Genomic DNA, 26,179 nt, shown 5'->3' on the forward strand with positions numbered 1-26,179 from the left:
TTGAATAACAACTCTTTCTCTTACAATATCCTCTCTCTTGCAATATCATTTCTCTTTTAATTTCGTAACATGTTATCAGCACGAAAGTTCTGACAATTTTGAAGTTAGTAGCCCTCTACTTCAAAAAATGTCAAATCTTACAAAATTGGAATTCGTTGCTCTCGACATTTTTGGAAAAAATTATTTATCTTGGATCCTTGATATTGAAATCCATCTAGATACGATGAACCTGAGAGATACAATTAAAGAAGAAAATCAAGGGTCCCGGTAGGACGGCGCTAAGGCAATGATTTTCTTTCGACACCATCTTCATGAAGAATTAAAAACTGAGTATCTCACAGTGAAAGATCCACTTATTTTGTGGAATAATTTAAGGGAGAAATATGAGTACAAGAAAACTGTAATCCTCCCAAAAGCTCGTCATGATTGGATGCACCTGAAGTTGCAAGACTTCAAGAATGTTAGTGAGTATAACTCTGCACTCTTTAAAATTAGCTCACTATTGAAATTATGTAATGAAAAAGTCACTGATGATGACTTGTTAGAGAATACATAACTACTTTTCATGCATCGAATGTGCTCCTGCAACAGCAGTATCAAGAGCGAAAGTTCAAAAAATATTTTGAACTTATATCTTGTCTTCTATTGACTGAGCAAAATAATGAGTTTTTATTAAGAAATCATCAGTCACGTCCTACTAGTTCTATATTATTCCCTGAAGTGAATGGTATTAGATTTACATCATTCCCAAAAGCGAATGGTACATCTTTTCAAAGAAACCGAAAGCGTGGACGTGGTAGGAAAAACTATAGAAGTGGAGGTCCTAGAAGCGACCACACTAAAAGGGATAATAATAGATATACACCATACCACCAGAAGTAGTTCAACTCAGAGAAGGGTAAAGGTCCTCAAAACAAATTTTAAAAAAAAGATGAAGATGGATGCCATAGATGTGGAATGACTAGACATTGGTCTCGTACCTGTCATACAGCTAAGCACTTAGTTGACTTATACCAAGCTTCTATAAAAGAAAAAATAAAAAAGTTTGAAACAAATTTTGTTAAACCATCAGATAATTTAGATTCTATAGATGGAGAAGATATTACAAGTCTTGATGTTTCTGATTTTTTTTAGGATTCTAGTGGTAGAGTTGATTATTTGATTAGTGATGGAAGTGTTCCTTTTTAATTAATGTATTTTCTTTATCTTATTATAAATTTTCTTTTATATTTTGCAATGTTTTGTAGTAATGAAAGTTTTATATATTTTGTAGAATCATGAGTCTTACTGATGAACTTTCTATCTCTGAGATGAATAATATAGATGTATGTCTGGCTGACAGTGCTACAAGTCACACAATTCTTAAAGATAAAAAATATTTTCAAAACCTAACATTGAGTAAAGCACGTTCATACCATATATGGTTCATCGAATCTAATTAAAGGCTCCAGAAGAGCTTATATTGTGTTGCCTAATGGCACCAAATTTTGTATTGATGATGCTCTATTTTCTTTACGATCCAGAAAAAATTTACTGAGTTTTAAGGATATACGTCGTAATAGTTGTCATATTAAAACCACCAACGAAGACAATAAAAAACATCTTTTCATTACTAAAATAACTTATAGCCAGAAGCTCGTATTAGAAAAACTGGCTGCTTTCTCATCTAGATTGTATTATATAGAAATGAGAACAATTGAATCACATGTAGTAATGCACCAGAAGTGCATTGACCCCAAAATATTTATGACTTGTCATGATTACCTTGGACATCCGAGATCAATAATGATGAGACGAATAATTGATAATTTGTATGGGCATCCCCTAAAGAATCAGAAGATTATCTTACCCAATGAATATCCATGCTCTGCATGTTCTCAAGGTAAATTGATTATCAAACTATCTATCTCAAATGTTGTTTTTAAATCTCCATCATTTTTACAAAGGATGCATAGGGATGTATGTGGGTCTATTCAACCATCAAGTGGACCGTTCAAATACTTTATGGTTTTAATTGATGCATCAAGTCGATGGTCACATATTTGTTTACTTTCCACTAAAAATATTACATTTGCTAAACTTCTTGTCCAAATAATTAAATTACGAGCACAATTCCCTGATTATCCAATTAAAACTATTCGATTGAATAATGCAGATAAATTTACATCTCAAGTTTTTTATAACTATTGCATGTCGATAGGAATAGATATTGAACATCCAATTGCCCACACACACACTCAAAATGGTTTAGCTGAATCATTAATTAAAAGGTTTTAGTTAATCGCTATACATTTACTCATAAAATCAAAACTTCCTATTTCTACCTGGGGACATGCTATACTTCATGCAGCATCATTGATTCGAATTATGCCATCAACATATCACAAATATTCTCCATTAGAGTTTGCATTTGGACAACCAAATATTTCCCATCTTCGTATTTTTAGATGTACGGTATATGTTCCAATTACACCTCCACAACGTACAAAAATGGGCCCTCAACGTAAATTTGGGATATATGTTGGGTTTGATTCTCCATCTATTATTAGATACCTTGAGCCTCTTACAGGGGATATGTTTAAGGCACGTTTTGAGGATTGTCATTTTGACAGATGTATTTTTTCAACATTGGGTAATGAAAAGTCGGTGCCTGAAGCACGACAGGAAATTACTTGAAAAAATAAAGCACTTTTCCAATTTGATCAATGTATAAATGAATGTAAACTAGAGGTTCAAAAGATTATTCATTTGCAAAGTACTGCAAATCAATTACCGGATGTATTTACTGACACTAAATGTGTGGTAAAATCATATATTCCTACTGTTAATGTTCCAGCAAAGACTGCAGTCCCTGAAGGACAAGTCGCCAAAACAGCAATATGTGAGTCTAAGATACGCCTAAAGCGTGGACGGCCTATTGATGCTAAGGATAAAATTTCTCGGAAGAGAAAAATACAAAATGAATTTGGTACTCCTGAAGAGTCCATACCCACAACACAGGTCATAAGAGTAATTGATGCTCCTGAAGAGACTAAATCTCCTGAAAAAGAACCTCCTAAAGAGGTATTTAATGAAATGTCTTCTCTTGAAGAGGGACAGGTACTTGAAAATAACGAGATCTCGATACATTTCATGAGTACTGGAGAAATTTTGAATAGAAATAAAACTGTTGTCGACAACATATTTTCATATAAAATGACACTCAACATTACCAGAAGTAATGAAGAAATTGAACCAAAAACTGTCAAAAAATATCGATGTAAAAACGATTGGCCAAAATGAAAATCAGCTATTGAAGCTTAATTAAACTCGCTAGCAAAGCGAGAGGTCTTTGGACCAATTGTACAAACACCAAACGGTGTAATACCTGTTGGATATAAATGGGTATTTATACGTAAGCGTAATGAGAGCAATAAAATTGTGCGATATAAAGCACGACTTGTTGCACAAGGTTTCCTGCAGAAACCAGGAATTGATTATGAGGAAACATACTCTAATGTTATGGATGCAATCACATTTAGATTTTTGATTAGTTTGGTAGTTACAAAAGGATTGGATATGCAGTTGATGGATGTGGTCACTGCATATTTATATAGATCATTAGATTATGACATATATATGAAAATCCATGAAGGATATAAAATGCTTGAAACTTCTAATAGTAGTATATCCAGAAATATGTATTCTATTAAACTTCAAAGATCTTTATATGGATTAAAGCAATCCGGACGCATGTGGTATAAACGCCTTAACGAATATCTATTGAAAGAAGGATTTGAGAATAATCCAATATACCCATGTGTTTTTATTAAAAAATCAAATTCCGGATTTGTTATTATTGTAATTTATGTTAATGATCTAAATCTTGTTGGAACTCCTGAAGAGATCAAAAGAACCGCTACATATTTAAATAATGAATTTGAAATGAATGACCTTGGCAAAATGAAATTTTGTCTCAGCTTGCAGCTTGAGTATTTGTAAAATAGAATTCTCATTCATCAGTCAAATTATATAGAGAAAGTCTTGAAACAATTTTACATGGACAAAACTTATCTCCTGAGTATTCCAATGGTTGTTCGACCACTTGATGTGCAGAAAGATCCATTTCGTCCTTGTGAAGACGATGAAGAAATTATTGGTCATGAAATACCTTATCTTAATGAAATTGGAGCCCTGATGTATCTTGCAAATTGCACTCGACTTGATATTGCATTTTCAATTAATTTACTTGCAAAATATAGTTCCGCACCAACTTAAAGACATTGGAATGGCATTAAACATGTCCTTCGATACCTCCAAGGTACGGTTGCTATGGGATTATTTTATCAACATGGTTCAAATCCACAATTAGTTGAATATGTGAATGCAGGTTATCTTTCAAATCCACACAGAGGTAGATCTCAAACTGGATATATATTTACTTATAAAAATTCTGCTATATCATGGAGATCTATCAAGCAAACACTATATACTATCTCTTCAAATCACTCAAAGATCATTGCAATTCATGAGACAAGTCGAGAGTGCATTTGGCTAAGATCATTGATATTCAAGAAAAGTGTGGTCTTCCAGTGATTAATGATAGTCCAATAATTTTATACGAAAATAATGCTGTTTGTATTATTCAAATTAGAGGAGAATATATCAAAGGTGATAGAACCAAACATATTTCACCTAAATTCTTTTATACCCATGAACTTCAGGAGAAATGTGAAATTAATGTCAAGCAGATACGATCAAGTGATATTCTAGCAGATTTATTCACAAAAGCATTATCAACTGCAATATTTAAGAAGATTGTGCAAAAATTTGGAGACCTATTATCATACACTTTTCAGGAGAAGTAATGTCTTGAAAATTTGTGTTGATTGTACTCTTTTTTTTCGCTAAAGTTTTATCCCACTGGGTTTTCCTTTGCAAGGTTTTAATGAGTCAATCTTAAAGCACTTGACGATATACATGAATATTGTACTCTTTTTCCTTTACCATTGGTTTTTTCCCACTAGATTTTTCCTTGGCAAGGTTTTAACGAGACATATTCTTTATGTATGGTTATCCAAAGTGGGAGTGTTATAAACTTATTGTATGATCATATATAGCCATTAATTAAGACCATTGAGCCATCAATTAAGATCAATCTTTAGCCATTAATTAAGATCATGGAGCCATCAATTAAGACCTATCTTTAGCTATCAATTAAGATTTAAGCTATACTTATCCCTTTGTACTCCTATATATATGAGTATCATTCACTTGTATATCATCAAGTTTTGCATTTGAATAACAACTCTTTGTCTTGCAATATCCTCTCTCTCTTGCAATATCATTTCTCTTTTAATTTCATAACAAAAACCCACTTTTTGTAACTATTTCCTATTTTGTTTTTCTTTTATTGCTTTGTATTAATTTGTTTGCCAATTACTCCCCAACTCTTTCTCCATAAGCAACCCTACTCTGAGAATAAAAATCTAAAAATACTCTCTCTCTCTCTCTCTCTCTCTCTCTCTCTCTCTCTCTCTCTCTCTCTCTCTCTCTCTCTCTCTCTCTCTCTCTCTCTCTCTCTCTCTCTCTCTCTCCCCGCTAAAAGCGCCCAAAACACCCAGGGAGGGAAGAGCTTCGACTCACCCCCCTTGCCCTCATCATCCTCTCCCCTATGTCCATATAGCTGCAAGTTTTTATTGTCTTTATATGTTTTTGTTTCAATTCTAAAAAAATTGTTAGTTTTAGTATCTTTTGATGTCCAAACCTCTACAAGCACAAATCAGACATCCAACAATAGATCCACAGGCCATGATTGTGGTCATGGATCATATAGCTCTGTGGATAAATCTTCAGATATTTTTGTAAGTAAATCTGTATGGCCCATGGTTACAGTCGTGGGTCATTAATATCGAAGACTCGTCAAGGGCATGGACTTCGATGTCACCTATGGTTGTAGTTGCCAACTGTTACCCATGACAATGAAGTTATGGAAAGAAGTTCTCTCATCTCTGCCAGCTTAGAGGAGGAGGAGAAGAATGAAAGAGTGAGAGAAGAAGAGAGAGGAGAAAGAAGTCATGAGGATGGTGGTTGTGAGCCATGGCCATTGGTACTAATGCATAAGCTTGATCGATGGGAGAAAAAACTCAAAAGAAGAGCAGAGTAGATGATGTGACACTCAAATCAATATAATCATCAAATCAAAGTGATTTGACTACTATAAAAATTAAATCAAATTATTGATTTGATATTATCTTAAAGGAGGCAGTGGGAGTTAATGAGAGAAATGAGAGGAGAGAGAACCTAACATATCTTTAACAACTCGTTTCATTGTACAGCTATATATATATATATATACACACAAGCTAGGATAGGATCAACGTGCAAAGCTTGCACGTTTGCCTAGTTTGGTGAATTAATCAGTTTTTAAAAAATAATATATATTTCATAAAAAAAGTTTATTTCAATTAGAAATTTAAGGCATAGGGAAAAAAAGTGGATTTTAACAAATATTTGTGAGTAATAATAATTAAGTAGAATACAATAATTACATGATTGCATAGATTATAAGATAAAAACATTAGTTCAAAATATAATATAGTCCAATACATGTTTATAACATTGATAGTTTTAACAAAGTTGTCTGCGATAAGTTTAATACAAGTCCAACAAAAACATTAATTCAAAATATGAGTCTTTTGATGTTTCTACTAGGATCCATCATTTTGTATCATCCTCTACAGGATCAATGAAGACGACATTGAAATTCTTGTGTTGCTGTTGGTTGAGTCGGTCAAGGTTTACAAAAAGCTGAATAATCCACTCTTTTTGTAAAACTTGTCCTGCAGTATTTTCTATATATAACAAATGTTTCTGCAAAGTAAATTTTGAATAGCTTTGCATGATTAATAAAAACTTAAAGAACTTATATGTTGGAAATTGATGTCTTGTAAATTAACACAAATCTTATAATGTAATGTTTTTAATTAAATTATTATGCATGTTATAAATAAAAATGAAATTGGCATCGTAGACAACTATGTAAATATTAATTAAAATGATTTTTGTTATAAAGCAAAAATTCTAGATAATGTAGTAAAATGTCAAAAATTCTAAGATATATTTTTTTATTCACAACAATAAAGAAATGGAAAATAAGAAAACATACATCACTATTATGATTCATAAGCTCAACTATCGAACAACTAAATGCTTCTTCTACAACTTCACCAAACATAACAATAGATAGTCTTCCTGTACAATCGTCGAGTTCAACATATGCTCACGAACTATAAATTTGATGGAAATATCAAGTTAGAATCAATAAAAACTATACCTTAAATTTGTCATATAAATTATCAAACAAACCATTTGAAAGATACATACTATGGTTAGGAAATATTTTGGTGTTTGCAATTGTAACAAAGGAAGCTATCATTGTAATCATGTTCGGTTCCTTTATTATAGCCAATACATGACATGTAAAAAAATATTTGGCACAAGTCAACCATAATTATCTTCGGCTTTATCTAAAATTTTACTTTCTACATTATATTAGAAACAATATTTTAGATGAAGTGATTGTATAAATATTTGAATTTGTTACTAATAATAGAATTTTACCACCATGGGTTACAAACTTTTTATCAATTCAGCAACATCACAATTCTTGCTTATTTTTCGAATACCAATAGAAGACAGGGATGCAGATGGGTATTGTAAGGATTTTGCAATAATACTATCAAGTAATGAATCATTAATCATTGTACTTAAAATTCATAAAAATAAATGCAATATAAGAAATAAAAATATGTAGATTTCAATATTCAAGTGGCATGAAAATTATATTTTAATTATATATAATATAAAAGTATTAAGAAATAATGACTTATTTGTAACAATTACTATTCTTGCAACAAAGTTGCCTCAGGAACAACAGGATCGATCATAAATATACTTTTTGGACGTGATAAAATGGATAATCCTTCATTAAAAATAGATATCATTATTAATGCAAGCATATATGATATAAAAGAAAATATAAGATTCTTAATTAGTAGAAATACCATTATAAGAACCAACTATTATCCTTGTTTCAAGTATAACTGGCTTTGTTCCAATTGTTTTTTAGATTTTTTTGCATTCATATTGCACAAAAATCGACCCATATAGTTAAACATATGGGGTTCAAGCAATAAAATTGGAATAAAAAAAACTAACAGAATATGTAAGAAATTAAGACTAAAACATATCATTGTAAAAGAGCAAACAACTCAAAAAATATCTTTACCTTTGATCAATAACATATATTTCTTAAATAGTTGTCAGTCCTTACGTTGAAGTTATCTCTTTACATAGCTTGATATGGATTGTAACAGCTAAAACATCTAAAAAAATAAAGATTTAAATTTTTAATGTATTGATAATTAAAGATTCTAAAATAAATAGTAAATTACATATTTACGCAATTGAGTCTTTGTAAACTTCTAATTCATTGAACGAAATGAATTGGTACTTTGGTGGGTCCAATTCTTTTTCATCGTTTAAAACTTCCTCAATTGTCGTTTTAGAATTTAAGATCCATTCATATTCATGTATTTCAATTATATACTTTGTATACAATGGCCTGTAGTTTTGGGTGACTTGTCTGCCACGATCATTTTGATTTTTCAATTCCTTGTACTTGGGGTGATATTTTTTTATCGATTTATAAACCTTCTGCATCTTTAAAGTTATTCACATACAAATATATTAAATGTATAAATATAGTAAAAATAATATTAAATTAAAAAATTGTAAAGAGAATTAAAGAATACAATTGAAGCCAGTTACCCATATAACATTAATTTGAACATACTAATTTTAATAATTTCGTATACACAATATTTTTTATGCAGTTCTTTTCAGATCGTTCAGTCGATACTGGCCGTATTAAAATCCTTATTATAGATGCAATTTTAGCCCTTGATAAAGCCACATATAATAAACTATGTGAGAAAATAAGTTTAGTTAAATATATCCCAACAAAATCCAATGTTTACCCTTTTGACTTATTTATAGTCATTGTAAAGTTTAATCTGATAGGGAACTGAGTTCGTTTGAATGAGAAGCCACTATTTTCATTAACATTTGGTAAGAATGTGATTCTTAGAATAAAGACTCTTTTTCTGCTATGGTGTCCAATTGCAATTTTTGCATCAATGACATTTTGATCAAAAGCCCGACAAATTAGACGTGTTCCATTGCATAGTCCTTCTGAAAGATTAATGTTTCTAAGCAGTATAATGAGACATTTTTTCTTCAGTAACAATTCATAAGAAGGTAGTCCATTTAAGTTAGAGTATTTAAAAAATCTTTCATAACTGATTGTTTAAATTCATGCATTGCTTCATCAAAGTTATAATATCGCCAAAGTTGACTAGGAAACCTATGAATTAGTAATGCATTTATTTCATCAACACAAGTATTCTTTGGTGTTAATATTGCCCGATTCATCATAGTTAAAATATTTCTTGACTATTCATAAATATCATGAAAAATAGTATCTATTAAATAATCCAAAGAAATGTAGTCATCTTCATAGGGAACAAGTATGCCATCAAGAATTTTTATGGTTTTATCAATTGTGATTGGTGGCATTCAGTTACCTAATTCTAACACATAATCTGAAAAAACTAGATCCAACGTCCTTGCTCGCATATTTTAAATCAAAAGAAATTTGATCAATATATGCTACAAATAAGAAAAAACCAAACTAGTGCCAACCTAATCCTATCTTGTTCCTTTACAAACCACATGTAAAACTTGGTGAAAATCTCCACAAAAAATAATAACTTTATTCAATGTGTTGTTTTCTTGACATAGTGGCCTCATCCAATATAATTAATCTTGCTACACATAGTAGCTTTACTAGACCATTTTGTTTACTGACATAACAGTTACTATTTTTGTCAGTATCCAGTAGAATTTTAAAGTGTGAGTGTGTTGTTCGACCTCTGAGAAGAATAAATGCAGCAACACCAGATGAAACAGTTGCAAGTGCTACTAATTTTCTTAATCTTATTGTGGCAATAAGTGCCTTGTATAAGAATGTCTTCCCTGTCCCATCAAGGTCATCAACAAAGAATGTAGTAGCTCCGTTTGAAAAAATATTTTTCAACATTGAATTATAGACATGTCATTGTTCACTATTAAGGGCTTCTAATGCAGAAATATCTTCTTTAAAATTTCAAAAGCCAATTCATCATCAATGTCTCTAGATTTGAACTGATCTTCATCAAAACAAATGTCTTTATTAAGAAGATAGAACAAGTTAATATTTTTCCACATTAATTCAAGTGTAAAAGAGATTTCAAACTTGCATTCTTACATTCAACATAAAATCTTTAGTTGACCTAAAATCAACTGACATATCTTGCTCAAAACGTTCCCATAGCGCTATTGGATTGGTTGGATTACAATAAACCAATATAATTACAAATAGCTATTTCAAACTGGACGACATTTGATATAGAGATGCTTCTTGTAAACAATCTTCTGAATTGTTGTCTCTCTGTAGCAAACCATGCATAGATATTGCCTCACGGAATGTTGGAGCCACAACACCATCAACTGTCCTAAGATCTTCAAACAACAAAGTTATAGACTGTTGGGTACATTTTATTAACAATGAAACCATATATTTTTCACATAGTTTCTGACGGAGCAATCTATCAGGCCAATTGGAATTGTTGAATTTCATCAATTTGTTAATCGTTTTATTCAAAATCAAATTGAAAGCAATGTGATCATGCCCTTTGTAAATGTACTTATAAAGATATTTGACTGTTATTATTGTAGAAAAAATCTCAACATTAATGTGGCAGACAAATGTTGCAAGCAAATACGGATTATATGGAATGAGCCACCGATTATCCAAGTTATAATATCTTACTTTGACAATTATTCCATTGTCAGTATGCCTATATATTAGAAAGTAATAATTTTCAACTGTTGTATCTGATGCAAAATCTTTTGGATAATGGCTTTTGCAACAATCATTTTTGTGTAAACAATTATTGGATTCAACACTCCACACAGTTCATGCATCATATGCTTGACAACAGCGTTATGTAAGTGCAAATTCATATTTTTATCAATTATTTTTGTTGATATGAACTCATCAAAAGAATTCAGGTGCATAAAGTTTCCAATCCCTCTGTAATATAATTAAAAAACGCACATATAAAAGCCATCTTTTTTGTGCTCAATATCCGCCGCTTGAATAATTGATCCTTTAATTATTTTAATTTTGTACGAAAGATGCGACTAACCAAATCAAGATGATTCTAACTCTTCTCATTTAGGTGTAATTCATTTGAAATTTCTTGCCAGTTTAGATTGCACGTCATTGTTAAAAAAATTTATGGTTTATCATAACATTGAAATAAAGCCATCACTTCCATATATCTTTTTCGCATGTCTTTTAGCTCCCAATAAATGACGAAGGCAGAATAATCCATTTTCCAATATTAGAAGTATTAGTTTTCCCAATGGTAATGGTATCAACAATACCTTGATATAACTAACATCAAATATGTTGTTGTTTGCTACAGAAATAATCTAATCTTGACGTCTTGATCTTAACATACATGTCAACAACAAATTGTTACAATAGACAACCATACAATAACAAAATTGATTTGACATTTTCTCTAATTTACAATTTGTAGCAATAATATTTATGACATGAAATGATTGAATCCTTTATTTTTCTATTTAATGCTACAAAAGTTTAAATGGAATGAAATATTATAAAATTGGACGTATACAAACTAAATATAAAATGGGAAGATTAAGATTACACTTTAACATCGCTGTTCTCTTATAAGTAATTCTTTTGCAGACATTGATTGATGATGATCTATTAATCGGGTTGTTTCATTACAAATTGATATGCTTCCTCTACTAACCATTTGAATGTCTTAATACCAACAAACATCACCAAAAGGCAAACAATAACGGATACTGAAATGGATCATAGCAAATAAAATAATAATGAGCTATAAGACATCCAACAAAATGACTAAAGACAAAGATGTCCCTCCCTCTCAGTTGATCTGCGTCGTCATTTTCTACCTATATTACTGCAACTTGTGAAGATGTTGAAGCATTAAATACAAGTTGATCTAGGCTAGCATTTTATCTAATATGGATTACTTAATTTTTTTAAATCCTGCAAATCACCAAGAGATCGGATGAACACAGAATATAGGTTGATGCAAAGAATATCGATGAGTTGAGTTACAATTGGTGGATCCATTCTATTTCAATCAGACATGCGATTTTCTAATTCATACTCAGTATCATAGAAATACAATTGGAGATATGAAGGGCATCCATTTAAAGGAAACAAATCATTGATATAGTGATAGATATGTCCTTAAGTTCGGAAAGTATAAATTCTTCTATTTCTCCTGCAAAGATTTCTATCAAAGTTGAATCCAAAAGATGTAAAAACGAACTTGTTATTATAAGTCCAAATATAGTTCCTAAAATGTGCATATTCATCTGTGCTAAAAGTAAACAGCTCATAAATCTTATTAGGGACATCATTTATGTCTAAAGAAATTGTCCAATCAACACAACAAAAGCTGTTTGTTTCATGATGGAATCATTTTGTTTTACAATGTCTATAATAAGACACATATGGTAAAGAATATGCTTCAGATGGCACAGTCTACAACAATTGTTTAAGTCGAGCAGAACGGTGATGTCGTTGACCTATTATGTTAAAAAATGAAGATAAGACAATAGACAGAAACTCATCAAATTTTTTGAATGATCTGACTAAGGACATACTGGAAGAGTAGCAAGAGTTGATGACGGAATTAAAATAACGATCTAATTTTATACTTGTTTCTTACCCTTATAAGGTGTCAGTATATTTGTTTCATAGCTTGACTCCTCTTAGATAACACATGGAGCCTATTTGTATAACATGTTCCAAAATTTCAATGAAAAATAATATAAGGCGGCTTGAATAAAAAAGATGGAAAATAATTTAAGAAGAACCTGTTGAATCCAGAGTTGATCAGATATGGCTATTTTTTCAACATATGTATTTACTAATCTATATGTCAAAAAATCCATAGAATTACTTGGATGATCATAACAACCCATTACATTGTTTAATGACGAATTTGCCTCCGAATCAATCACACAGACATCAACACTAGGAGGAACACATTCTTCATGAGACGAAGCCAGTTCAACAATGTCAACATGAATGTTGGAAATTCATTGTCTTTTTGACACTCTTTGAACAAGACTAAACTCTTGAACGTTGTCTATATGTTGGACATTATTGTTTAAAGGTTCATCAATTGATGTAGTCATTTAATTACCACCAAATAAAGCAAAATCGTCACCACCAAATTTACCGGAATCATTTAACTGAATCGAATTGCTTTTAGTTTTAGTTTTTTTAACATATCTTTCTCTCTATTTTCTACAGACTTCTTCCTTTTTCTCTTTTGGTAAATTTCTATACAAGATTCTTTTTGCAAGTTATTTTCCATGATCTTCAAAAAATAGTTTCCAAACTTAAATTTTATAGATTTTAATAATACCGTTTTTAAAAAAATATTGTGTAACTCATTAATGCAATCTTACCCCTTCTCATTATCTTAATGAAGGAATAGATTCTTCTAAATGTTGGATATTGTTCCACATAAGTAAGACTAAATGAATAAATAACAACCACGTTGCATCTTAAAAGCTATAAACAATTCCATTGATTCCTATGTTAAACAATACATACAATCAAATTATTAATACTTCAAGTTAACGAGGAAACGAAGATAGTAAAATAAGATATCAAATGAAAGAATACTATGAAAAGGGAATATATAAAAAGTATAGATCAATATAACATATCAAAAATCTTATATAAAATATTTGCCAAAATTAATTTGTTTTTCAAAGCAAATCCCTACTAAAAATTATAAGTAGGGATCATTAAATAAGAATATATATATATATATATATAATATCAAACAAATTCACTTACAGGTTTTGAAATGAACAGTGGAGAGTTTTTTATATGTTTAGATCTCTTGATAAGGAGGATAATGCTTGTTTAGACACAAAAGACATTATAAGTTTTGATTACACTGTATATACACACACATAAAAGATAATAATTACAGGTCCCTCCAATGATTGAAAATAATTTAATAATTATTGAGGAATAGTTATGAATATATTAATAAAAAGTAATATTTATGAGTAATTGTTAAAAAATCATGGATAAATAAATTTAAATTCCAAATATAATTTGTAGTTGTTGGCCGAATTTACTCTATAATTCTAAAAAATAAAAATTTTCTTTTAAAATATATTATTTTAATTATGATTTATTTATTTTTGTATATATAGGAAATTTGGAATTTTTTATTCTAATTATAAATTAAAATATTATTCTAATTATGGTCTATTTATTTTTTTATATATAAGAAATTTGGAATTTTTTATTGCATGGGGATGGGTTGGGATTCAAGATTGGCAGATCTTTCAGAGGCAATAATGAGAAATGGGATTGAATAATAAAAAAAATAAGAGGTTGATGCCACACTAGCTTTTCATTATTTACTATTGATATGTTAGAGGAATTGGTTGAAAATTTAAAAACTCATAGATGAGATAAGTTTCATATTATGGTCCTAGCTAGTTAATTTCATCCGTACAATCCAGATGAGATAATTTCATTTGAACGAGCTAACCAAACCAGGTATTAATTAGTTTTTGAGTTTCTAAACGTTTAGATCATTTTGAGGAAACTGTTAGAAATAATATGCTTGCCTAGTTCAATGAAATGTTTATTTTTAAGAAATAATATGCTTTGTATAGAAAAATTGATTTCAATGAATAATTAAATACATAGAGAAAAAAAAAATCCTAACAAATAGTTTTACACATAATTAATCTTACAATTTTTAACTCTTCTGTAATAAATTAAGTAATGGGAAAAGATTTCTTTTGTTTCGGTCTTAAGGTGGGTATTTTAGTCTTTACAGGGTCTAGGGGACGTTGTGGCAGAGATATTTTTTCCAAATTAATTTTACACTAGAAAAATTCCTCTCTCATCCAAAGTTTCGTATCTTAAAAGTTTTTTTACCTTTTTTTTTATTTCTTTTGTCTCAATTTCAAGTGGGTAATTTAGTCATTACATTGTTTGTGGCCAGACGTAATGGCAGGAATATTTTAGCCAGATTAATTTTAGACCACACAAATCCCTCTCTCATCCTCGTAAGTTTGCTCTCTGAACTTATTCCCTCTCATTCTCTTTCGCCTTCCTCCCGAGCCCTTCTTAACTCAAGGCCCCTCTCCCTACTTTTTCCTCTCCATCTCGAGTTTTTCCTCTCAAGGGATATTTTCCCCAGACTAATTCCAGACCACGTAAAATCCCTCTCTCATCCTCCTAAGTTTTCTCTCTGAACTCAACCCCTCCCATTCTCTTTCGTCTTCCTCCTGAGCCCCCCTTAACACAGAGCCCCTCTCACTACTTCTTCCTCTCCATGCCGAGTTTTTCCTCTCAATTCGATTTCTCTTGTGAAAATATCATTTCTATAAAAAGCATGCCTCTTAACTCAATTTCCAGAACATATTTGCGTGAGGGAGTACAAATTTGGGTAATTTTTATTTCCATCATCTCGACCATAACGCATGTGAGGGAGATGGAGCCATAGAACAGAGCTGGGTAATTTTTTTCCTTGATTTTCTTGTTTTATTTCTTGTTTCCCATCGGTTTTTACCATAACGCATGTGAGGGAGACAGAGTACATCTACGTGAGGGACAAACTACATCTGCGTGAGGGAGACGGAGCCGCAGAATAGATCTAGGTAAAAAAAAATTCTTGTTTTTAATTTTTTTTTCTTGTTTTTTTATCTCTTGAAGGATCAATTTAATTTCTTGTTTTCCTTCTATTTTTACCATAATGCATGTGAGGGAGACAGTGTACATTTGCGAGAGGGACAAAGTACATCTGCGTGAGGGAGACGATGCCGTAGAATAGATTTGGGTAATTTTTTTCCCTTTTTTTTAATTTTTTATTTCTTGATTTTCTTGCTCTATTTCTTGTTTCCTTTCGGTTTTTTCATTCATTGATTTATGACCACTTATATCATTTTTGTGTCAATGAAGCTTCTTTTGCAACTAGATCAGGAAAATCAAATAGTATGCATTTCACCAACAAGGTAAGCAAGCAAGCATACACACTACATTTGAGAAAGTTATTTTTGGTGGTTTTCTTATTTCCACTCAGTCACATGATCTGGGTGCATGTGAAAATCAATAAATGAAATGCTCTTGTATATATATATACACATGTTTTGATAGAATATATATATTCATGTGGAAGGATATTTTGGAATTGTTCTGATCTATGATTTTTTCTTCAAATCTATTTTTTCTTGTGTATTTTTCAGATTTGGGATATTCTCTGTTTGTTGGTCTTCTTTGTTTCGAAACTTGTTTTTTTTTTTTAAATATGTGGTCTTTAATATAAAAAAACAACTTATTAAATGTATATCAAAGTTTGTAGGGAAATCATCTAATTTGTAGTGCATGCGAAAATCAATGAAAAAATCATCTAGTTTGTACTGCATGTGAAAATCAATGAATAAAATGCTCTACCTATATAGATATACATGTTTTGATATATATATATATATATATATATATATTCATGTGGAAGGAAATTTGGGAATTGTTCTGATATACTATTTTTTCTTCAGATCTTTTTTTTCTTGTGTATTTTTCAGATCTGTGATATTCTTTGTTTGTTGGTTTTCTTTGTTTTAAAACTTGTTGGTTTGTTGGTTTTTTTTTTATTTGAAATCTGTGGTCTTTAATATTGACAAGGAAATTCGGGAATTGGTCCGATATGCTATTTTTTCTTCAGATCTTTTTTTTTTCTTGTGTACTTTTCAAATCTGGGATATTCTCTGTTTGTTGGTCTTTTTTGTTTTGAAACTTGTTGGTTTGTTGTTTTTTTTTTTTTTTTTTGAAATCTATGGTCTTTCATATCGAAAACAACTTATTAAATGTATATAAAAGTTTTTAGGAAAATCGTCTAGTTTGTACTGCATGTGAAAACCAAGTTTTGTGATCAGTAATTTAATACACACAGGAAAAAACTATAAAATAGAGAAAGAATCAGTAATTTAATACACAATAAAACTACATTAGGATACATTAATTTCTTCATGATCTTGTGGGAGTTAGCTTAGTTTACTGTTTTGTGATCAATAATTTAGTACACAGAGGAAAAAACTATAAACCAGAGAAAGAATCAGTAATCTAATACAATATACAATAAATACAACATAAAACAACTCACAAAGAAGAGCTAGCTTAGTTTACTATTCTGTGATCAGTAATTTAGTACACAGAGAGAAAACCCATAAATTAGAGAAAGAATCAATAATTTAATACAACATACAATAAATACAACATAAAACAACCCACAAAGAAGAGTTAACTTAGTTTACTATTTTATGATCAGTAATTTAGTACACAGAGAAAAAAAAATATAAACTAGAGAAAGAATCAGTAATTTAATAAAACATACAATAAAAACAACATAAAACAACCCACAAAGACTCGGCATAAAACGTAGAATGAAACAACAAATGCTAAAATGACATTTCTTTGCCTTAGAAGACAAATACTTCTAAACATAAAAATCAGGAATCAACTCTCAAAAAGAAATCACTAGACAAACCACAAAGGAAATCACCAAACAACCATGAAGGAAAATAAAGCTATGGAAGGGAAGGAAAATAACCCATGGAAGATGCTTGTAGGGTGCATTGTACACTTTTATTTAAACTACTGATTAGCTTACGTAAATAGAAAAGAGAATGAAAATTAAAAAAAAAAATGGAAAATATATTTATCTGCAAAAATCACTGACACATTAGTAAAAGCCATCCAAACAATTAAATTGAAGTCCAGTGACACAACCGACGAAATGATATAGTTACTCAATAAAATAGAACACTTAAACCTTTAGTAATGAGTGCTCAAAATTTCTATAATTGTTTGAGGAAAAAATCACAATATTATGTAAGATACAATTTTCTAATTATCTAATTTCTAATATATATATATATATATGTATGATGTATGTATATTTTTGCAGATATCCTACTGCTTACCCACGGATAGAAAGAAAAGAAGCTAGCATATGACACTGGAAATTGGAAGAGAATTTTGTAAATTGTAACTTATTATAATATTTTCCAAACTCAACATATAATATTTGTCCAACCCAACATGTAAATGTAGAACAAAAAATCTAAGATTTATATCCATAGAGCCAGACGGCATTGGAGAGAGAGTAGCAATTAGGGACTTTTGCACTGACACATGTAAAATCAATCTATCGAAAAAGACAATTATATCCCCAGAGTACATGGATCCACATGCTTATTTAACAAAACGTGTTTGGCAGGATATAAAATAATCAACACTAATCTACTATTCATTACACAGGGACTCAACATGAAAAAAAAAATATAGTTACTGCTCATTAATGTAACAGCTCATTAGGCACTAATATAATAGAATATTGTTATGAACTCAATGAAAAATGAGAGAGTTTCAAGAGATTGAGAGAGAATAAAAGAGGAGATTTTCTTATTGATCTGTTATCAAACTTATGAATTCCTTAAAGGATACGGCGATATATATAGGAGTACAAAAGAGATTATGCTTTTGACGACTAGCACTATGCATTTAACAACTAGCACTATGCACTAGCACTATACATTTGACGACTAGCACAATGCATTTGACGGCTAGCTAAATGTGGTCATACAATTCAAGATAGTTTATAACACTTCCCCTTTAGATGACCATATTTAAAGAATATGCCTCGTTAAAACCTTGCCAAGGAAAAACCCTGTGGGAAAAAAACCAATGACGAAGGAAAAAGAGTACAGTATTCATGTGAACCGCCAAGTGTTTTAGGATTGCCTCATTAAAACCTTGCAAAGGAAAACCCAGTGGGATAAAACCTTAGCGAACGAAAAAGAGTACAATCAGTACAAGTCTTCAAGACATTACTTTTCCTGAAAAGTGTATGATAACAGGTCTTCAAATCTCCGCATTCCAATGTTCTGCACAATTTTCTTAAATGTTGTAGTTGTTAATGCTTTTGTGAATAAATCTGCCAGATTTTTACTTGACCGTACCTTCTTGATATCAATTTCAACTTTCTTTTCATGAATTGCAATGGTCTTCTTATGTATATCTGAAAGATAACTCGCATCTGTACATCCAACTAACTGTGGACTTGATCCATGTTGATAAAATAATCACAACTGGATCTTTCTGCTCATCACTACTCTTCTGGAGTTCTTGTAAATAACACAGTTAGTGGAGAATTCATCAACATTAAACCGCTAACCTCATTTTTTAATAAAAATGGTGGCCAGCCTTTTAAGATCAGACAAGCACCGCAGATTTTCAACTCCTCTGTAGGTGTCAGGCGTGCTGTTAGGTGCCGCAGAGCTATGAAGCTATATTTCATCTCTTTTCTCTTGCTTCACGAGAGATGCTGTATCATAATTTTCTCTATAAAAGAGATATTCAGCTCATCTTCATTCGCATCTCATCTTCTTCACTTTTCTGTAATCATACTACATTTTTACTCTGCAATCTCTTTCTACATTCTTATCCTACAATGGCTCAGCGATCTTCTCATGGCCAATATATGAGGTACTCTGCACCTCGTTCATCAGCTGTTCCTGCTTCTACCACAGGTGCTATCATGCAATATAATGAGCTGACTCATAGGTCAGATAATGAAGCTATATATGAGCTTGTGAGTCTCAGTACCCGATACTCATCATCCATTGTTGCATTTTCTCAGCGACTACAATCCAAAACTTGTGGAGTTGACAATCTCCACAAGAATATTGCTATACTTCAGCGACTTCTTCTGGAGTCCAACATGAAGATAGAATCAATAAAGCAAGAGAATAGGAATTTAAAATCATTGCTTAAATATTCTTTTCGATTGCCCACCCCTTTAGATAGGGATGCCATGCAGATTCTTGAAGAACAATAGCGTTTGAAGAATGAGGCAAAGTGCCTCAAATTTCTATAATTCTTGCTTCAAGATAATAAATAATATTTCACAAATATTTGTATTTGTGTTTCTATCTTTTAGTAGATGTTCTGTGTGCTCCCTTTTATTTTTTCTTTAATAATGCACACTTCATATCAAACCCATAATATGAATCTGAAATACTAATTATATTAAAAGATGGTATTTCATGACTAATAACATTATCCATCTTCCCCTTGAAGCCGCAAGGGTTTCAGATTTATATTTCAAATATGTGCAGTTTTCATGAGCTCTTCTGGAGCCTCAATGACATTTAAATCATATATATAAACTGCAATAATAGCTTGTTTCCATTTGCGTTTGGATTGCTTTAGATCATATAAGGATCTTTGAAACTTGATAGAATACATATTTCCAGATGTACTCATATTAGAAGTTTCAGACATTTTCTATCCTTCAGGGATTTTCATATATATATATCATGATCCAATAATCCATATAAATATGCAGTTAATCATGCATATCCAAACTCTCGGTAACTTTCAAGCTAATAAAAATCTCAATATGATTTCAACCACTTTAAAATCATATCAATATTGTTTCTTCAAGAAACTAACTTGTGATTTCTATATCACATTTTCATATTAAAAGCTTCAGGCTTTTTATATCATGTATATAAATATCCACTAATATTTAACAAAAATCACTTCTTTAGGTGTTTGGACTTCAAGTCCATATTTATCACATTTTACTTAGTGATATCAATTCTGCAGGAATTGAGAAACTAACTCGTGATTTATATATCACATTTTTATTTCCTTTCTATAAATACCCACTGACATTCAACAAGCATCACCTCTTTAGGTGTTTGGACTATAAGTCCCGATGCATCATATTTTACTAGTGAATCAATTCTGCAAGAATTGTTTCTTTCAAATTTGGCCAATATTTTACGTCGTTTTCTTCGACGGTTCTTGATTCACTTTCATCATTACTTCTGGTAATGTCAATTGCCATCTCATATGGAAATACGTTATCGACAACGATTTTATTTCTATCCATAATTTCTCCAATATTCATGAAATGTATCGAGATCTCGTTATTTTCAGGTACCTGTCCCTCTTCAAGGGAAGACATTTTCATGAAAAACCTCTTTAGGAGGCACTCTTCAGGAGATTTATACTCTTCAAGAGTTTATATAGGAGAATTTTATACAGAAAATTTGGATGGACTTTATTGCTTGTTCTGTGGGTATGGCCTCTTCAGGAGCACCAAATTATTTGTGCCTTTCTCTTTTGAGATACTCTATCTTTTGTATCGATAATTCTCACATGTCTTTATACATGTCTTTAGACTGCTGAATTTCTTAATTGTCCTACAGGGACTTCAATCTTCGCTTGGATTTTAGCAGCTAGAATATGAGACATTTTTATCTTATTGCATCCAAAATTTAATTATCATCTGAACTTCTGGTTCACATATGATAATTAAGATAACGTCGAATAATTTCATCTTATTTGCTTCAAGCAAATTTTTCTTTCCACTTATGGTGGTAAGACTTTATAGTAAAAGAATCTTTTGGTTCTTTTATGGACATCCATATGAAAATCATTCGACTTATCGTAATTGATTTTGGATGATCAAGATAACCATAAATGATACAAATACTTTGAATCATATCACCTTTTGATGCATCATAATATTTGATTCAATAATTGTATAATATCATCTCAAAGAGAAAGCTTATAGTTTTTCCAATATGAGCTTCTGGCTCGAAAAGATATTCATTATCACGTTCAATCTCTTAGTTTCTTTGAATGAAACGAATCATTCTTTTCACTTCAGGGAATAGCATGATATAAATTCATTATCATTCACTTCAGGGAATGATGTAGATCTAGTAAGACGTGACTAATGATTCTCATCAAAATCTCATTATTTTGCTTAGTCACTGAAAGATCATATATAAATTTAGAATATATTGTGAACGTTTACATTTCATATTGCTACTTCAGGAGCACATTCGAGACGTTCATTCAAATATATATTATTTCCACAATTTCAATTATGCAACTTCAGGTGCATAAATCATAATGAACTTTTGGTACAAGTATCAATCATTTAAACTATGAGATACTCAAAAGTTATTATTGATTTAGGGCGATCCTTCAGGGATGCTCCATTTCCATTTTCAGATAAATCATATCATCAATAATTTATAACAAGTATAAAAGAATAAATAAAACTTGTATTTTAGAGATTTCAAATACTATATTGAAAAACTTACTTGAAATAGAAGACTACTATCTTCAGTATCATCTGAATTTTCGTGCACTATAAAAATTAGTAAGATTGAAAAAGATCACAGTACATAACTCCTGTCTGAAAAACTAAAATTTTTAATCAAACATGTCAAGCTAATCATAAAAATTTATCTCTATCTCTTATAAAGAGGGAACCAGTCTAACTATTATTACAATAATAGTAATAATCACTTACCAAACTCAAAACCTCATAATTCATATTTATCATCCGTAAACACCCACCAACCATTGACTAGTGCACCTTGAGGGCCCCACTTGCAGCCCACCCACCTACCTTTCACAGTTCTCACTCACCAAACGAAAAAAAAAACTTCTGCACATGGTCAGCGTGTAGAGCCAACCAATTTAGACTTATAGGTGTAGTTGTTGGTGGGCCGTAAATCTCTCCTATGTCTTGTGAGCCACTTTTAAAGACTTTGTTAAAAAGTCTTAAAGTCTTATCCCTACTAAGAAAAGGGGGCAAAATGGGTCCCAATAGCCACAATGGCTCAGGCAAGTCTGAACTGAAACGCACTCACAACACAGCAAAAAGCCGTGATTTGAGGAAAGATATTAGGGAGGATTTGGACCAAATATAGAAAAGAACTTCTTATTAGTGTTGCGATATCGGCACAAGCGAAATCTTCTTCAGCTTCTCCATGTTCCTGAAACCTGCAAAAGTAATAATCAGCACCTTATTCAAATGCTGCCGACAAGCCCTACGCCTTTTAACTTTTGTAAAGAAAACTAAAAAGCATCATTGTATAAGTTCCATCAATTTTGTTTTATTCATTTTTTTTTCTTCTTTTGTTTTTTTTTTCTTTGTTCAAATTTCTCCATTCTCTTCTTGCTCGGCTTTGCTGACCACCCAAGGGCATTCAAAAGATTGCCCCTATGCTGTACAAGGTCTCCCCCTTCAAAGAATGCATGCGAAGATGGATTCAGAGGTGACAAGCCTCTCAACTTCGTCCCCTACCAGATCTCCTTGCCGACCAGTCTATTATGTGCATAGCCAGTCGCGGGACTCCCCATCTTCAACCTTGTCCACCATGCCTGGACCGGGGGCTTAGCCAGATCTCGAACCCTTCGTTCTTAGATCTCTTCCTCTCTCTCAAATTTGAGAATCACCTCACATCTCCTTCATTTACGCCCTCACTCAACAAATCCTTCCTGAATCCTCTCTCCAAATACAAAGAAATATCTCCGGACACCTCTCCAAACGATATACCACCACCATGAACATCTTGAACAAGCTTGTTGGCTTCGGCTCCCCGAGGGTCACTCAATCCACTGCAAAGCTGCAGATCATCACCTCGATCAAGGATAAGGATTCAAAGTTTTGGTTGATTCTTGTTGAGAGCAGGATTCACAAGGCCGCTCAGAAGTCGGCTCCGGCTACCGGAGGAGTGAAGAAACCACACAGGTTCAGGCCCAGGATGATGGCACTAAGGGAGATCAGGAGCTGATCCAGCAGCTGCCTTGCCCCAGGAGACACAGTTGAGGTGCTCGGAGCTCGGCGACTCGCCTATAAGATAGATCTGGAGGCTCGCGAAATCGAGCTTGAGAATCTCGAGGCTCGCGGAAGATCTGAAAGATAAATCCACAGCCTTGGCCATTGTCCCCGCCGCCATGTAGGGCTAGTCCGGCGCCAACACCACTGACGCTAATCTACCCACTCCTGTATTAGAGACATGATCGGCAGCAAGCTTGGATCGTGTGGTATGAAGATGAAGGTTGAGCCGTATGGCTGGCCGTCGATCTCGCACATCAGGTGCTCAATTTCCTGGGCAAATGAACGGTGGATATCGAACTGACCAAGACCAACCGAGAGCCCCAAAGAAAAACTGGGAGTTTTCCGTCTCCGAGCAACTCGAGAACCAAGCAGTAGCAAAATTTTTTTTTTTTTTTTTTCAGGATCATGCTGATAACGTGTTATGAACTCAATGAAAAAGAAGAGAGTTTCAGAGATTGAGACAGAACGAGAGAGGAGATTTTCTTATTGATCTGTTATCAAACTTATGAATTCCTTAAAGGATACGGCGATATATATAGGAGTACAAAAGAGATTATGCTTTTGACGACTAGCACTATGCATTTGACAATTAGCTCTATGCACTAACACTATGCATTTGACGACTAGCACTATGCATTTGACGGTTAGCTAAATGTGGTCATACAATTCAAGATAGTTTATAATAAATATATATATATATATATATCCTAATTCACCCGCCTTTGTGTTGCGGCAAGTCTTCTTTAGACACACACGACTCTAGAAGACTCAATAGTATCGATTCTTTCAAACGTGGACCTCCAAATGCCCTAACCTCTGTTCCCACCCGCTAGTACAATCTCTCATGAGCGTTCTTGGGCAGTAGGAACTCGGATTGTCATAACATTTTATTTGTTCTTGTTTTTGCTCTCCCTGGTTAAGTCAATGCTAGTTTGAATTTAGAGATGAAATGAGATAGTTTTTTATGAAAGATTAAAGTAATTAAAATATTGTTAAAATATTATTTTTTAAATATTATTATGGGTTAATTACACTTTACCTTCTCGGACTTCACTCAATTCATAATGTGCACCCGAAACTAACAATTATTTCAAAGCAGACCTGCTTATTTTCAAAACTTCACAATCCCCCCTTCAGTCTACCATCAGCATTAAATCGAACAGAAATTGAGTACGTGCTATTCATGTGCAGCTTCTTCTTCTACAAAGATAAAAATACCCCCAACAAGAAATTTCACTTTGCCTCCTCGAACTTTCACGTGATTCTCAATTTGTCTTGAATGTCATATTAAATTAGATTTTTATAATAAATTGAATTAAATTTTTATAATAAATCTGAATTTACAAATCTCGAATAAAAGACTAGCAAAAAGATAAATTTTTGAACTCATTAAAATACTAGGATATAATTTTCTAATTCTTTTAAAAAAATTTAAAAATGTATTTGAATAACTCTATATAAAACATACTAAATATATAAATATATATAACTAAATATGTAATATTAATAAAAATAAAGGTTTTTTTCTCTACCTCATGAATAGCTATTATTCTCATTTTATTCTTAAATTCTTTGATTTTTTTTTATATATTCGTCGTTAATTATGGAATAGCTCCTGAAATTTTGGAATAGTGTCTATAATAATTTTATTTCTTTAATTTTGTAGGATTTTATGAAGAGGAACAATAACTCATGTTCCATAAATAAGAATAAATCAAAATCAAGAATAAAATGAGAATAATAACTATTCATGAGGTAGAGAAATAAAGCTTTATTTTTTTAATATTACATATTTAGTTATATATATATTTGTATATTTAGTGTGATTTATATAGAGTTATTCAAATATAATTTTAAAAATTAAAAAAGAAACGAAAATTATATCCTAGTATTTTACTGAGTTTAAAGATTTATCTTTTTGCTATTCTTTTTATTCCAGATTTGTAAATTCAAATTTATTATAAAAATTTAATTTAATTTATTATAAAAATCTAATTTAATGTGACATTCGGGGCAAATTGAGAATCATGTGAAAGTTTGAGGGAGTAAAGTGAAATTTTTCCTTAGGGGTATTTTTGTCTTTGTAGGTGAAGAAGCTGCATGTGAGCAACACGTGCTCAATTTCTGTTTAATTTAACGCTAATGGTAGACCGAAGGGGGGATTGTAAAGTTTTGAATGTAAGTGGGTCCACTTTGATGCAATTATTAGTTTAAGGTGTATATTGTGAATTAAGAAAAAGTTCTGAAGATAAAGTGTAATTAATCCT

The 26,179-nt window shown here is 31.5% G+C and overlaps 1 long non-coding RNA gene across 1 annotated transcript; it reads left to right on the forward strand.

The window, feature by feature from the left end:
• Positions 1-15,161: 15,161 nt before the first annotated feature.
• On the forward strand, positions 15,162-18,292 carry LOC122309473. The gene is made up of 4 exons (XR_006242439.1): positions 15,162-15,861; positions 15,976-16,040; positions 16,163-16,215; positions 18,165-18,292. It is a non-coding gene; the product is annotated as an uncharacterized LOC122309473 (long non-coding RNA).
• The last annotated feature ends 7,887 nt before the right edge of the window (positions 18,293-26,179 follow it).

This window comes from Carya illinoinensis, chromosome 1, assembly GCF_018687715.1.
Source record: "Carya illinoinensis cultivar Pawnee chromosome 1, C.illinoinensisPawnee_v1, whole genome shotgun sequence".
In the NCBI taxonomy this organism is placed as follows: Eukaryota; Viridiplantae; Streptophyta; class Magnoliopsida; order Fagales; family Juglandaceae; genus Carya; species Carya illinoinensis.